The sequence below is a fragment of the Mobula hypostoma genome, chromosome 28, assembly GCF_963921235.1.
Source record: "Mobula hypostoma chromosome 28, sMobHyp1.1, whole genome shotgun sequence".
Taxonomy (NCBI): domain Eukaryota; kingdom Metazoa; phylum Chordata; class Chondrichthyes; order Myliobatiformes; family Myliobatidae; genus Mobula; species Mobula hypostoma.
The window spans coordinates 16218305-16231740 of NC_086124.1; the positions used below are offsets into that span (position 1 = coordinate 16218305).

Genomic DNA, 13436 nt, shown 5'->3' on the forward strand with positions numbered 1-13436 from the left:
CTGTGATTGGCAGCCAGTCCGAAATCATCCGCTCCGAATATTTGGCTGTCATCAGGAATGGTTGAGGAAGTTAATTTTGCAGAAAGACGAAAATTATCGTAGCTTTACTTACATTTATCTTCTAAACAAGCCGGTTTAGATGTGCGGTGGTTTACTGAATCGCGTTCGGAGCTGAGGGCGTTTTCTGCGGGAGTACAAACCGTGGGACCCCCCCCCCCCCCCCGCAGCGTGTTGTGAGTGTTGCTTTGACCCCAGCATCTGCAGAGTATTTTGTGTTAATAATTGACTTATTCATGCGAGGAAAATATGCGCTGTGTGTTTAATATTAAATTCGTTAGATAAACCCATTTAGAAACGAAATTGAGTGTATTAGCCACTTATAAGTGACTTATAGTTGACTTATCACCTATATTCCGGTCGTGATTAACCCACCCCCCAACCCCGGTCCGCAAGAATATTGTCAATATTAAACCGGTCCGCGGTACAAAATTGGTTGGGGACCCAATAAACCCTGCTAATTGCGTCACCCTGGGATGTATTTGGCCCATTCACATTATCCAATCAAAGCATTAGATTGAAATGTTAACTCATTCGTCCAAATCTACCAATGAGAACCTAAACATTACGATTCCTCATTAGCATAAGGGCACTAGCATTAGACACTTGCTATTTGTTCCGCGCTCCGAGTGTTTCCATCTCTTACTGTGTCCGAAACATGCTCTGCAAATATGTGAGCTCCTGAAAGGTTCCATGAAGGGCGCCAAGAAAGCCGAGTTCAAACCGGGGAGAGGTCTGGTGGCGGGGAGTATACCCCTCAACAATGGTGTGGGAAGGTGAAACAACGGAGTGCCATGTGGGTGGCTAAAAGTGTGCACCGTAATGGGAACATCTGTAAATGATTGACAGTCATTGAATGATTTATTGTACATAATTTTATTTTTGAATAAAGTATATTTTGTTAAAAAAACGTGAGAGGGCGAGGAAGGAGACTTACTCTCCATTTATGTTTATCAGGTGATGAAGTAGGGTCACCGTCACATCGTCCAAGGCCATGAGTATCATGAATTCGTTCGTGAACGACATTTTTGAGCGCATCGCTGGCGAGGCTTCCCGTTTGGCTCATTATAACAAGCGATCGACCCTCGCCTCTCGGGAGATCCAGACCGCAGTGCACCTTCTGCTGCCCAGGGAGTTGGCCAAGCACGCCGAGTCGGAAGGGAGAAAAGCGGTGACCAAGTACAGCAGCTCTAAGTGAGGGGGCAGAGTGCTGATATGATAATGCCAACGGCTTTTTTAAGAGCCACTCACAGTTTCCGCGGAAGAGTTGTACTAATGATTCGATTTTGGATCGCTACAAGCATCTCTTTGGAGCTTTTTACTCTTTAAGGTAATATTGTTTCTATAAATTTTCGATTGATCCGTGCAATCCCGTTGTTCCCCACCCCCCCCCACTTCCGGCTCACTGCTCTGACACTTATGTCAGTTTGTCGCGATTCTCACATACAAAGTTTTACATATAGAGTGAATTGAGGTGAAGCTGTTAGTTGTTGCTGTGAAAGCGATGTATTAACTGTAGTAGCCCTGTGTTGTAAAGGGCAGGAATCGTATTTCAACTCGCGATCACTCAGTGTCCTTTTACAGAACCACTAACACCACAGTCTCTGCTCCGATTGCAGTTTGTAAGTGGTGACCTGTCTACAATCTGATGGGTTGTACAGCTTTTATTTCAATCGATTACCAGTGGAAATGGGAAGTGAAGATTAAACTCAAATAATTTTGCATGATGAATTCTCACACGGTCTTTATTGTAAGTGAGTGGGGACCCTGTTACGGTGAAGTCCTGTCCACATATTGTCAGTACCTCCAGTTGAACTCTGTCTTTTTGTGTGTTCTCAATAGTAGTCAGTCTGTGGTTTTGTATTGCCAGGTGGTCCTGTCCCTGCTCCTGCTCTACTCTGGTCCCTATATTACTGAGTACTCTGTCTCTCATCTGCTTCTCATTATTACCTGTATTGCTGCCACCTGTGTCTCATTATGTTCCACTTATCTTCTGCCTCTCTGTCTATTCCTCAGTGTATTTCAGTCCTGTGTTTTCACCTATTTGTTGCCAGATCGTGCCAGTGAATTTTCCTGAGCTTTTCCAGCTTTCGTATCTGTACTCTGTCCATCTGAATATCGACTCTGCCTGTTTCCCGATTCTGTTATTTGGATTTTTCTGGATGTTTTGATCTCTGCCTGAACTTTAATGCCAACTTTGTTGCCCCTCTGGATTTGCTACTCAGTAACTATCACAGTGCGCACAGTACTTGGTCTGCAATTAGGTCCCTGCTTCAGCGTCCTGACAGTGCAATCTGGCCAGAATGGATCCATCAGACCCCAGTCACTTGGAACTATCCTGGAACAAAAGGAGTTTATGCTGGTGAGACTCCAGAACCAGCTGGAGTCTGCATTCAGGGCAGTGGAGTCGCTTTCTGCCAATGTAGCCAATCTTGTGGCCCAGACTCAGTCACTCCAGCTGTCCCAGAGCACCCATCAACATTCTGTGACTGCATCTTCCACCCTGCCCTCCGCGTCCTCACATGCTCCTCCCGTCCAAGAGCCCCATCTGCCTCCTCTAGAAAAGTACTCAGGTGAGCCCGGTACCTGCTGCTCTTTTCTTTCCCAGTGCACCCTCACTTCTGAATTACAAAAAACATTTCTGACTGATCGAGCCAGGGTAGTCTACATCATCACCCAACTGTCCGGTCAGGTGAGGGAATGGGGAACAGCCATCTGGGAGGCAGGCTCCCCTTTCTGCAGTAGTTCTCAGTTATTTTCTGACGAGATGAGAAATGTGTTTGATTGCTCCAAACATCGGAGAGAGGCTGCCCGTGAAATGCTGCACATGCACCAGGGGCACAGATCTGAGTCAGATTATGCCATAGAGTTCTGGACACTAGCTACCTCCAGCGGCTGGAACTTGGAGGCACAGTCCGACACCTTCCTGAACGGCCTCTCCAAAGACATCAAAGATAAGCTGGTCACCCAGGACCTACCTGCCACTTTTGAAGCCCTGGTGGATTTGGCCATCCCTATTGATGTTCACCTTCGGCAATGCCACAGAGGGAAGGGTTCCAGAGGGCCGCTGGGGCACTAGGTGAATTTTCCTGAGCCTTTCCAGCATTCGTGTCTGTACTCTGTCCATCTGAATATCGACTCTTCCTGCTTCCCATTTCTGGTTTTTGGATTTCTCTGGATGTTTTGATCTCTGCCTGAACTTTGATGCCAACTTTGTTGCCCCCTCTGAATTTGCTACCCAGTAAGTATCAGAGTGCACACAGTACTTGCTCTGAAATTGGGTCCCTGCTTCAGCGTCCTGACATATATATTTATTTTTGGACAAATAGAAGAAAATTATAATCTTGGCAGGCTTTTTGGGGACTGAGGTTAGCATGGAGAATTTCCTTTTTGTCACCCGTTCATTAGTGAATCGGTCCACTTGCTACTGCTCAAAGTAGTACGGGCGAGCCCAAGATAACTTCCTCATTTGCTGTAAAATATCTGATATGGAGGAATGAAGGCATTCAGGGTGACTTCGAGCTGAGTTTTCACAATGTGCGCAGATAAAAGTTAATAGTTTATTTCAGGAAAGTGTCAAGACCTGGCTGGTTTGGCTTCTCTGCTCCAGGTACACTGACACACACTCCACAAGTCACCCCAGCTCAGCCCCTCCACAGACACTGTGAGGGGCTCTGAAAAGAACCTTTGTGTCATTGGTTGATTATCTTGCAGATTCATTTAGCCTTTGGGTTGGTGGGTCCGTCGATTTTCTTGGGCAACAAAATGGCCTGGATATTGGGCAGCACACTGCCCTGAGTGACAGTCACTCCTCCCAGCAGCTTGTTGAGCTCTTCATCATTGTGGACCGCCAGCTGCAGATGCCTGGGGATGATGCAGGTCTTTTTGTTGTCCCAGGCCACGTTGCCGGCCAGCTGGAGGATTTCAGTTGTCAGATACTCGAGCACAGCAGCCAGATAGACCAGGGCTCCGGCACCCATCCGCTCAGCATAGTTACTCTTTCTCAGGAGCCTGTGAACATGGCCCACCCACTGGGAACTGCAGACCTGCCCGGGACGAATGAGACTTAGGCTTACTCTTAGCCTTACCACCAGTTTTACCTCGTCCACTCATTCTTAGAAAGTCCTTCATAGAAAACGAGGAAATCTTCCACTTTCACCCTTTTTTTAGATTCTGGGGCAATTAGGAAGGATACTTATGGTTGGTGGTGCAACGCTTTCTCAGATTGGTTATGTGGAATAACCCAATCAGTGAGCTGTCCGATTCTCCAATGATCAGTGGCAGCAAGAGAAGCACGGAAAATAAATGTCAGTCACCAAAAACTCTGAAATTTGAAAAGCCTGCCAAAAAATAGTCTTAAAATATAAATCAGTTACAAATCTCTGTATGAATACGGATTCCCTGTGTGACCAGTCTGCTTCTATCTGTACAGAATGTAAATTAATTGTGCCATGACTGACTTTCAGAATTGGTGGTTCTTTATGAAAATGCATCAGCTTATGGAGGGGTCACTCTTCTCAAACTGGCCAGAGCCACAGAAACAGCGAGGTGAATGAATTTCAGCCTTGCCTGGAAGTGCTCATTCAGTCCCTGAGTGGTGGAGAGGGAAGAGGTGTAGCAGCTCCTGTGAGTGCAGGAGAAAGTGCCTGGGGCCAGGGTGAGATAGTTTGGTAGGATGAATGGACCAGAGAGTCACAGAGCGATTGGTCTCAGCAGAAAGTAGAAATGGATGGGGATCAGAAGATGTGGCTGGTGGTGGGATCTCACTGCAGCTGAAACGTCGACAATTCCTCAGCCCCCACAGAAACTGCTCAACCCACTCTGTTCCTCCAGCAGATTATTCACTGCTCCAGATCCCAGCATTGGCAGTGTCTGCCATCTCCAATTTCCTTTCTCAGGCTGTTACCAGAAAACTTAATAAGCAAGGCCCAATAGATGTGATATACTTAGGCTTTCCATTGAGTTTCTGTAACAGAGTCAAAGACCATGGAAATAGGCCCTTGAACCAACTTGACCATTCTGTGTTGCCAGCAAGCTAGTCCCACCTGTCAATTTGGCCCACAGCCTCTAAACCTTTCCTTTCCATCTACTTATCAAGATGTTTTTAAATGTCGTCCATGTGCCTGCCTCAACTACTATTTCTGGCAGCCATTCCAAACACACAGCAGCCTTTTCATGAAGAAACTGCTACCTCAGAGGTCCCTTTTGTATCTCTCAACTCATCTGAAGCTATTAATCTCTTGTTAATTTGCTCACGTTCCCTGGAAAATAGACTATGCACTTTTCCCTGTGTATGCCCCAGATGATCTTTTATCAGTTCACCCCTAAGTTCCAGAGAATAAGTAAACACAACCCCTCACTGTAGATGATGCATGAGAGAGTGCAAGAACAATCAAGAGAGGGTGAAACTTTTCATACCACTGGTGTCGCCACCGGAAAGATGGAGCAGCTTTAGAAAGGGAAAAGGGAGATTTGACTGAAATGGGCCCAGTCGTGAAAGACTTCAGTTTTGTTGTGTGCTCCAGAAGCTGGAGCTGTTCTCTTTCGAACAGAGGACACCATGTCAAGATCTAATTGAGGTGACAGTGAATTAGAGCTGTCCCCAGGCATGAACAGTTTAGGAAGTAGGGGTTACTGAAGAAACATCACTGGGAAAGGACAGGGAAATGTTGTTAGGGGAAACCTTCCCCAGTGAGTGTTGGGATCTGGAATGAATGGCCAGGGCTGGGAGTGATATTCAAAACAGAGCTGGATAAGGACCCGAAGGGGAACAGTTTTCAGGGAGTTGGGACAAGCAGAGAGTGAGACTGACTGGAGTGATCTTCAGACAGCCTGTAAAGACTGAGTGGGATCAAAGTGGCAGCACAGAGAGGTTTGAGAGTGAAGAAAATATATGGAACAGTTGCCTTCATCACTGTTGCATAGACAATCAGAGCCGGGCACTGTGTTGTAAATTTTTAAAATATTGGTGAGGCCACAGCTGGAGCATTGAGTGTGGTTGTGGTCACCACCTGGTTACAAAAAGATGTGCTGGCATTGGAGAGGGTCCTGAGGAGTTTCACTAGAATTAGATTGGGAATGAAAGGGTTATTGTTTGAGGAACATTTGATGGCTCTGGATGTACTCATTGGAGTTCGGAAAAATGAGGAGGAATCTTTTTCAACTCTATTAAATATTTTAAGGGCTAGATAGACTCTCTTCTATACATGCTGCCTGGTCTGCTGAATTCCTCCAGCATTTTGCATGTATTGCTCCAGATAGAGTGGATGTGCAGAGGATGTTCCCTATAATGGGGGGGGGGGGGGAAGGGGTGCCTAGAATCAAAAGCACAGCCTCAGAATAGCAGGACACCCATTTAGAGCAATGGTGTGGAGGAATTTATTCAGCCAGTCGGTGTTGAACCTGTGAAAATCATTGCAACAGATGTCCTTGGAGGAAAGTCATTGGGTATTTTCAAAGCTGAGGTTGATCGGTTTCTGATTGATAAGGGTGTCAAAGGTAGAAGGGATAAGGCAGGAGAAAGGAGTTGAGAAGTATAATAAATCAGCCATGATAGAAAGGCAGAGCAGAATTTATGGGCCGAATGGGTTAATTCTACTGATATATCTTGCGGTCTTAGACAATCCATTCACTGTACCTTACACAGACCTATAAAACACAATCACTACCATTCCACACCTGGAAGTATTGATCAGTGTCTACCCTGTGCTGGGAGCTGTTATGTCCTATGTGTAATGTCTGCATTAAATTCCAACTGCCATTTTTCACCAGATTCCCCTGCAAGCCATGACAGTAGAGGTTATAAAATTATCTTGCTGGAAGTATGAGTGCAGACCTGTGCCTAGTGATGTACACAATGCTGCAGGGTCCACTACTATTTGTAATCCATACTGTTGCCAGAGGAAGGTATCTTAGTGACTGTCAGTCAAGAAAAGTGAATAGGCAGATTGTGTAGCATAGCCATGTAGCTATTCCCCTCACTCTCCCCCACATTGGATACAGTTTCCAAACTGTTGAGAATTGGGGGTGGGGAGGGAACCTACCAGGGGAAAGCCACAGCAACCAGGTCTCTGGCAATGTATTTGGCTCTGCAGCTCAGAAGGGAAGGGAGAGAAGAGGAGAGCAGTGGTGATAGGGGATTCCATAGTTAGGGGAGCAGGCAGGAGATTCTGTGATCATACATAAGGGGTTCTTCTTTCATGTTACTTACTTAGGCGAATACAATGGCTTCTCTGTAGTGTTATAATAAAATGGCACCTCTAATATTGACTGCTGATGTAAGGGGTTCTCTGTAGCAGCATGTTTGGGTTATAATTAGTGATAACGGGACATGTATTCATTTGCTAACCAATTGGGACAGATGTTATTCTTTCTTGTGTATCTGAAAGCTGTTGTTTGTGCGGGATTTGGTCAAAACATGCCATGAGGATAAAGAGAGAAGATGCACACGAAGAGATGCTGTGAGTTGGCTAGCGGAGCGGACCCCGAGCGAGGACTTGGGACCCGCAGAGTTCGGAGGAAATTGACTGGTGGGCTAAGGATATTGCGTGAGCTCCAACGAGTTATTTGTGCAGGAACTGTCTAATTATTATTCTCGGCGCCTTTTTATTTTGGTTCTCTACTAATCCCAAAGTTCAAGTAAGAGTTATAAAGTGTAATAATTGAATCACATATAGTGTACTGGCTGGTTATTGGGCATTGTGGGGTACATCACACAGCATCTACACAAACTTGATCTCACAGTTTGGCAGGGCCGAAGACTGCTCCCCCTAGTCCATTGCGAGCTGAGCAAGCCTGAGGCTTACACATAAAAGGGTCTCTCAGATAGTATGTTGCCTCCCACAAACCAGGATTAGATGAGTGTTCTGAAAGGGGAGGGTGAGCAGCCAGAAGTTGTGGTACATACTGGTACCAACAACATAGGTGAGAATAGGGAGGAATTCCTGAAGAGAGAATATAAGGAGCTAGGTAGGAAATTGAAAATCAGGACTTAAAGAATAGTAATCTCTGGATTAGTGCCTATGTCATGCGTCAGTGAGGGTAGAGACAGTACAATTTGGCATATGTGTGGCTGAGGTGCCAAAGTGCCAAATTTGCGGATCTCTTCTGGGAAAGGAATGACCCGTACATAAAGGACAGGTTACAGCTGAATTTGAATGGGACTTTGGGATCGAGGCAAGAAGAGCAGTGAGAGAGCTGAATTCTGAAGGACTAGACTGTGCAGGCGCATGACGTAGAGAGGACAGCGCAGAGAGTTTAAAAAGGAGACAACCTTATGCAGCGGGCAGCAGAGTGAGTGATAGCAGAGTGTAGGGCTTTGGCTCAATGGGCTTAGGTGGTAACGGGAAGAGGTGTGAGAAAGGCATCAACTCATTTTTTCCCCCTTGGCAAATCAACCCGTACAGACAGAGGAACAGCTGGGCTCACACAGCTAACAGCACGAGCTAAAGTTTTAAAAAGTTTATTTGTTGAAGTAAGTGGGTGAGTAGACTTATTTTTCCTGTTTCATTCCTGTAGAATTAGGTGGCATGCCTGCAGGGTTAGTGCTTTGTTCAGGGTGTCAGATGTGGGAATCCTGGGAGATCTCCAGCCTCCCTGATGGCCTCATCTGCACCAGGTGCATCGAGATGCAGCTCTTCTGAGACCGTGTGAGGGATCTGGAGCTGCAGCTTGATGACCTACTGCTTATCAGGGAAAGTGAAGAGGTACAGGGAGGTAGTCATCCCTAGGCTACAGGGGTCAGAAAACTGGGTGACCGTCAGGAAAAGGAAGGAAAATGCCTGGATAGTGGAGAGCACCCCTGTGGCTGCCCCCCTCAGCAACAAGTATCTCATTTTCAATGCTGTTGAGGGGGATGACCTGACAGGGGACGGTGATGGTAACCAGGGTCTCTGGCACTGAGCCCGGCGCTGTTGTTCAGGAGGGAAGCAGGGAGAAGAGGAATGCGGTAGTCATAGGGAATTCCATAGTCAGGGGAACAGACAGGAGTTTCTGTGAGCCTGATAGAGGTACCCACATGGTGTGTTGCCTCTCAGGTGCCAGGGTACGGGATGTCTTGGATCGGGTCCAGAATATTCTGAAGGGAGAGAGCGAGCAGCCTGTTGTGTTGGTACATGTTGGTACCAATGACATGGATAGGAAGAGGGAGGAGGTCCTGAAGAGAGATTCCCAGGGAGTTAGGAAGGAAGCTGAGAAGCAAGACCTCCAGGGTAGTAATCTCGGGATTGTGACCTGTGCCACATGCTAGCAAGGGCAAGAATAGTAGGATCAGGCAGATGAATATATGGCTGAGAGACTGGTGCAGGGGGCAAGGCTTCAGATTCTTGGGGATCTCTTCTGGGGGAAGTATGATCAGTTCAAAAAGGACGGGTTACACCAGAACCCAAAGGGGACCAGTATCCTGGCAGGAAGGGTTAATAGAGCTGTTAGGGAGGGTTTAAACTAATTTGGCAGGGGGATGGGAACCGGAATGTTAGAGTGGAGGAGGGGGAAAACAGAAATCAATCTAAGATGGTGAGCAGTAAAGATGTCAGTAAGGACAGGCAGGTGATGGGGCAAATTTGCAGCCATTGGGATGAGTTGCAGGGCAGTAAGTTGCAGTGCCATCAAAGCAAAAAAGTACCAAATACTGGTCTTAAGGTGTTATACTTAAATGCACGTAGCGTAAGGAATAAGGTGGATGATCTTGTCATAGAGCTACAGATTGGCAGGTATGATATTGTGGCCATCACTGAGATGTGGCTAAAGGATGCATGTCTCTGGGAACTGAACGTCCAAGGATACCCGGTGTATTGGAAGGATAGGCAGGTAGGCAGAGGGGGTGGTGTGGCTTTATTGGTAAAAAATGATATCAAATCATTAGAAAGAGGTGACATAGGATTGGAAGGTGCAGAATCTTTATGGGTTGAGCTAAGAAACCATAGGGGTAAAAGGACCCTGATGGCAGTTATATATAGGCCTCCTAACAGCTGCAGTGAAGTGGACTACTAATTACAACAGGAAATAGAAAAGGCTTGTCAGAAGAGCAGTATTATGATAATTGTGGGGGATTTTAACATGTGAGTGGATTGGGAAAATTAGGTCGGCACTGGATCTCAAGAGAGAGAATTTGTAGAATATCTGCAGGATGGCTTTTTAGAACAGCTTGTTGTTGAGCCCAGGAGGGGATTGGCTATACTGGATTGGGTATTGTGTAATGAACCAGAAGTGATTAGAGAGATTGAGGTGAAGGAACCCTGAAGAGGCAGTGATCATAACATGATTGAGTTCACTGTGAAATTTGAGAAAGAGAAGCTGAAATTGGATGTGTCAGTATTTCAGTGGAGTAAAGGAAATTACAGTGGCATGAGAGAGGAACTGGCCAAAGTTGACTGGAAAGGGACACTAGCGGGAAGGACGGCAGAGCAGCAGTGGCTGGATTCCAAAAAGTGAGGAAGGTGCAAGACAGATATATTGCAAAAAAAGAAGAAATTTTCCAATGGAAAAATGATGCAACCGGGGCTGACAAGAGAAGTCAAAGCCAAAGTGAAAGCAAAGCAGAGGGCATACAAGGAAGCAAAAATTAGTGGAAGACAGAGGATTGGGAAGTTTTTAAAAGCTTACAAAAGGAAACTAAGAAGGTCATGAAGAGGGAAAAGATGAGCTATAAAAGGAAGCTAGCAAATAATATCAAAGAGGATACTGAAAGCTTTTTCAAGTATACAAAGAGTAAAAGACAGGTGAGAGTCGACACTGAAGAAATGATGCTGGAGAAATTGTAATGAGAAATCAGGGGATGGCAGAGGAACTGAACGAGTATTTTGCATCAGTCTTCACCGAGGAAGACATCAGTAGTACACTGGACATTCAAGGATGTCAGGGAAGATAAGTGTGCGCAGTCACAATTACGGCCGAGAAAGTACTCAGGTAGCTGAATAGTCCAAGCGTAGATAAATCTCCCAGACAAGATGGAATGCACCCTTGTGTTCTGAAGGTAGTAGCTGTGGAGATTGTGGAGGTGTCAGTAATAATCTTTCAAAAGTCAATAGGTTCTAGCATGGTTCTTGAGGACTGGAAAATTGCAAATGTCACTCCACTATTTAAGAAGGGGGCAAGGAAGCAAAAAGGAAATTACAGACCTGTTAGCTTAACATCGGTGTTTGGGAAGTTGTTGAAGTCGATTGTCAAGGATGAGGTTACGGAGTACCTGGAGACATATGACAAGATAGGCAGAACTCAGCATAGTATCCTTAAAGGAAAATCCTGCCTGACAAACCTATTGCAATTTTTTGAGGAAATTACAAGTAGGCTAGACAAGGGAGAAGCAGTGTATGTTGTATATTGTATTTGGATTTTCAGAAGGCCTTTGACAAGGTGCCACACATGAGGCTGCTTAACAAGATAAGAGCCCATGGAATTACGGGAAACAGAGAGTTGGAATAAAGGGATCCTATTCTAGTTGGCTGCCAGTTACCAGTAGTGTTCCAAAGGGGTCCGTGTTGGAGCCACTTCTTTTTACATTGTACATCAACGATTTGGATTATGGAATAGATGTCTTTGTGGCTAAGTTTGCTGATGATACAAAGATAGGTGGAGGGACCAGTAGTGCTGAGGAAACAGAGAGTCTGCAGAGAGATTTGGATAGATTGGGAGAATGGGCAAAGAATTGGTAAATGAAATATAATGTTGGAAAGTGTATGGTTAGTACATTGGCAGAAGAAATAAATGGGCAGACTATTATTTAAATGGGGAGAGAATTCAAAGCTCTGAGATGCAACGGGACTTGGGAGTCCTCGATACCCTTAAGGTTAACCTCCAGGTTGAGTTGGTGGTGAAGAAGGCGAATGCAATGTTGGCATTCATTTCTAGATGAATAGAGAATAGGAGCAGGGATATGATGTTGACACTCTGTAAGGCACTGGTAAGACCTCACTTGGAGTACTGTGAGCAGTTTTGGGTTCCTTATTTAAGAAAGGATGTGCTTACGTTGGAAAGTGTTCAGAGAAAATTCACTAGAATGATTCTGGGAATGAGAGGATTAACATATGAGGAACGTTTTTCCACTCTTGGACTGTATTCCTTGGAGTTTAGAACAATGAGGGGGGACCTCATAGAAACATTCCGAAAGTTGAAAGGCATGGACAGAGTGGATGTGGCAAAATTGTTTCCCATGGCGGGGGAGTCTAGTACGAGAAGGCATGACTTAAGGATTGAAAGGTGCCCATTCAGAACAGTGATGCAAAGACTTTTTTTTTAGCCAGAGGGTGGTGAATCTATGGAATTTGTTGCCACAGGCGGCAGTGGAGGCCAAGTCATTGGGTGTAGTTAAGGCAGAAATTGATAGGTATCAGAGTAGCCAGGGCATCAAAGGTTATGGTGAGAAGGCGGGGGAGTAGGACTAAATGGGAGATTGGATCAGCTCATGATAAAATGGTGGAGCAGACTCGATGGGCCAAATGGCCGACTTCTGCTCCTTTGTTTTATGGACTTAATATCCTTTGGGTAGATTTTCTCAAGCTGTTGGGGAATGTTTCAACTAGTTTGGCAAGGGACTGAGAACCAGTGTGATAGGTCAGAGGATGGAAAAGTTAGTATACAGGCAGATGTAGCTTGTACAGAGATTGTGAATAAGGATAAGTAGCTGAGCGGGCAAAATTGCAGACAATAGGAGTGGCTATTTTAATGCAAGAAATATCAGGACAAGGATCAGAGGTTAGTACAAGGGCGTACCAGGCCGTGAAACAACCAGTCAATATACTCTCCACTATACATCTATAGCAGCTTATGACAGTTTTAGATGTCGTGTCAATCTTCGCAAACTTCTAAGAAAGTAAAGCCATTGCCATGCTTTATTTGTGATGGCACTTGCACGCTAGATTCAGGAATAATGGCAATGATGAATTTAATGTTGCTGACCCTCTCCACCTCTGATACTGAGGACTGGCTCATGAGGCTTCCTCCTCCTGAATTCAATAATCAACTCCTTGTCTTACTGATATTGAATGAGAGGGTATTGCTGTGGAATCTCTCAGCCAGATTTTCCATCTCCCTCCTATAAGCTGATTCATCACTACCTTTGATTCAATCAAAAGCAGTGTTCAACAAACTTAAATATGGCATTGGAGCTGGGTGTAGCCTCACTGTCACAAATATGAAGAGAGTAGAGCAGAGGAATTAAGCACACAGCTTTGTGGTGCACCTGTCATGATGGAGATTGTGGAGGAGATGTTATTGCCAATCAAAACTGACCGGGATCTGCAAGTGAGGAAATCAAGCAAACAATCACACAAGAAGATATTGAGCCCTGGGTCTTGAAGGATATTGATTAGTTTTGAGGGGATGATAGTAATGAATGTTGATCTGTAGTCGATGAAAAGCATCCTGGTGTATGTATCTAACTT

The 13436-nt window shown here is 45.4% G+C and overlaps 1 pseudogene; it reads right to left on the reverse strand.

The window, feature by feature from the left end:
• Window positions 1–3773: 3773 nt before the first annotated feature.
• Window positions 3774–4170, reverse strand: LOC134338729 (histone H2A-like; annotated as a pseudogene).
• Window positions 4171–13436: the final 9266 nt, after the last annotated feature.